Here is a 3,157-nt window from a genome sequence, read left to right on the forward strand (position 1 = left end):
GCGGTTGCCGGCGGTGGTGGGGCGGGGATCGCTGGAGAAAAATCTCGGCACGGGGGGCTAGAGGGATGGCCGGGGCGGCGGCGGACCGGCAGTGAGGAGTGGTTTCATGGCGGGCGGGGCGGCGCACCGCTAGCCACGGGTGGCGGGGGGCGGCTGTTTGGCCGGTGGTGGCTGGCGGCTCAGGGGGGTGGGGGCCAAAGATGAACTGCAAGCCCTTGATTTCTATCCAACGGCTGGAAAATCGACTGACCAGAGAAGAAAAAGTCAGTGGACTGACATGTAGCCTCACCTAATGCTGCTACACGACCAGCTGCCCCGACTCTCGCACGCGCTGTTGCTGCTGCTACTGCTTTTCTGCAACTAGTGCATTCAATTTCGACAGTAAAATTCAGTTTCGACAGCAAAATTCAGTTTCAACAGATAAATTCAGTTTCGAATGTAAAATTCACTTTCAACAGTTAAGTTCAGAGATGAGCGGCTGATGTATTTTACATCTAGCACTTTGTGGTTATGTATTTTATGTCATCTATTGGAGATGCTATTAGAATTCCACACAGGTTAACGTTGTCTCTCTTGTCCTGCTTCAGCCTCAGCATCGTACAACTCACCGGAGCTGCTCCAATGACGAAATCCTCCATCACAGCAGAGCAGTATCCCGGGCTCCATCTCCACACGCCTAAGATTTTCTTCCCCTCCTCCGACAGCCAAGTCAGCTGTGGGGACCCTGACTCATAAGTCGAGATCATCGAATGCACAGGTACAGTGATCCTAGAGATCAATGCTCACTGAACACACAGAAGCTGAATAACAAGAGTCTTACATCTATACATACCGTCTTACACAAATTATGACCATTATGGTCAAGTCTTACATGGATAAAGCCTTAAGGGTTGAACATCAAATGGAACATAAGCAGCGGAAATCTTCATCGATAAGTAGAACCCATGCCATCTGCCATAACCCTACAGGCATTCTAACTCGGAAGCGTCCTAGTTTGCATGTTCATCACCAAAGAACTCTCCCTCGAACTCCTGCTCTTCCATGCCTGGCCAATTAAATAACCAGTGGCAAGCCAATGAGTACTTTGAATGTAATCGCAAGCAACCCATGATTTGGTTCAAAGTAACAATGCAATTGTACAACAAGTAAACAACCTAGCTTCAGGCTAGTTGAGATGTCTTATGAGATATGCATCAATGAACATGGGTAACCTTGAGAACAGGTTACAGATATCAACATAAATAGGGTTTGGATCAATGCCATTTCACTCAACAAGTCAAGTCACCACCTTGACACAAATAGTTCCTTTCCACACACACACACACACACATGCACCGAGATTGTAAAATTTCTGGACATAGTTTAAGTAGCACCTCCCAACTATACATGACTGTGGACATGGCTATTCGAATAGTTTGACACTCTCCAGAGGTTGCGCACTTTACCCACAAGATCTGGGAAGCTTTCGTGTCATCTACGATCCCGCAGTACCTCAAGTACTCGGGGGAAGCACCCGATCATTACCTTTCCCTAGGCGGCACTAACATAGGGTCGACTCATTGATAAACGACCCTCGTGTATAAGCAAAAGATCATGGGACTCTGCCCTTTTCACATTATCAAGCATACACGAAGGGACCAACGGTGTGTCCGGTGCCCAGTGAAAACAGTCATGGCCGCCTATCCAAGCACTATGCCGTCCCGAGAGTGACCTCAAGTCACCCCCGTCACTAGTAATGTCGGCACCATGCTAGTATCAGCCTAAGTAATCAATAATGCCCCATCCCATAAAGGCGTAGCATGGTTGCACATGTTTGGTTGCGACGGTAATCACACATAAATCTAATCCATTATTTTGCACACACACCAAAAGCTCTCTTCAGTACACCACTTCTTCCTCAAGTGGTGGCCTTAGTTCAACATCTTCCAAGGGCATTAGGGGCACCCGATGGGTTTGTTGAAAGAACGTATCCACGAAGAGTTCATGGTACACATGCATCATTATGCATCAACTAGTCTTTTGACATTGCATTCATGAACAAGGTAAGGTCATGAGTAAGGGTATGCATCATGTGGTGGTTCACAACAAGTTTACCACTGTCATATTACATCATCACGCGATCGGAAAAAGGGTACCGACGAACAAGAGGGGTGTCATGGTCAAAGGGCTGCTTGCCTTGATTGGCTTGGTCTTCAAGTTCTTCAAATCCTTCTCCTTCTTCTTCTTCAGCAACTTCGTCTAATACGGGATCTAGTCGTCGCAAGAAAATAATGAGAAAATAAGGCAATAGTAAAATAGAAAAACCAAAGTGCTCAGAAAAATGTCAACTTATTTTTGATAAATACTAGGGGGAAATCTAAGAAGGAGAAAATTACTAGTTATGGATTTGGAGTTGTAGAATAGGAGAAATGGATTTTCAGAGGGGAATTTAAATGCTCAAATTTGAATTTAAATTTGAACAGTGCAGAAAAGTTTGCTAGATATTTATGAAAGTTACACCATTAAATAGGTGGGATTTTTAGAAGAATTTAGGAGTTGGAAACACTTAATTTGGATAAATATTTAAATCTGTGGAATTTTTGAAAACTTCATAGAAAAAAAAGGAAAAAGGGCACTGTGCCACTGGGCCAAAACAGCCGCAGCGCAGCAGGCCCAGTGGAAAGAGGGCCCAGGCGACTTGGGCGGTGCACGCGCCAGATTTAAACCTGGCGAGCGGGCCCTGGGCGCTAGTGAGAGAGAGAGAGGGCGAGGGAGAGGAGAGGCTGACAAGCGGGGCCCGCCTGTCATCAAGACGGCCGACTAGCTCACCGGCGTCGATGTAGGGCACGACGAGGCTAGTGGAGGGCAGGGTTGGACTCGGCGCGGAGTCGCTGTTCGGGTGGAGGTGGTCGACATCGCCGGAGCTGCTTGGTTCACCGGCGACAAGGAGGTACGGTGGAGGAGCTTCGGGCGGTGGCCGTTCCGGTCGTCTCCGGCTGCAAATGAAGCGGGAGGAAGCGGGGAAAGGGTCAGTGGACCGCGGAGGTTCCAGATTGAGGCCAAACGGGGGCAGTGGAGGCCTGTACCTCGCGAACTCCGACGATCCAAAGCGGCGGAGCTCAAGATCGATCTCGATCTCGGGTGCTCTTGGAGACGAACTGGGGGTGTAGGAGGAGAA

This window comes from Triticum aestivum, chromosome 6B, assembly GCF_018294505.1.
Source record: "Triticum aestivum cultivar Chinese Spring chromosome 6B, IWGSC CS RefSeq v2.1, whole genome shotgun sequence".
Taxonomy (NCBI): Eukaryota; Viridiplantae; Streptophyta; class Magnoliopsida; order Poales; family Poaceae; genus Triticum; species Triticum aestivum.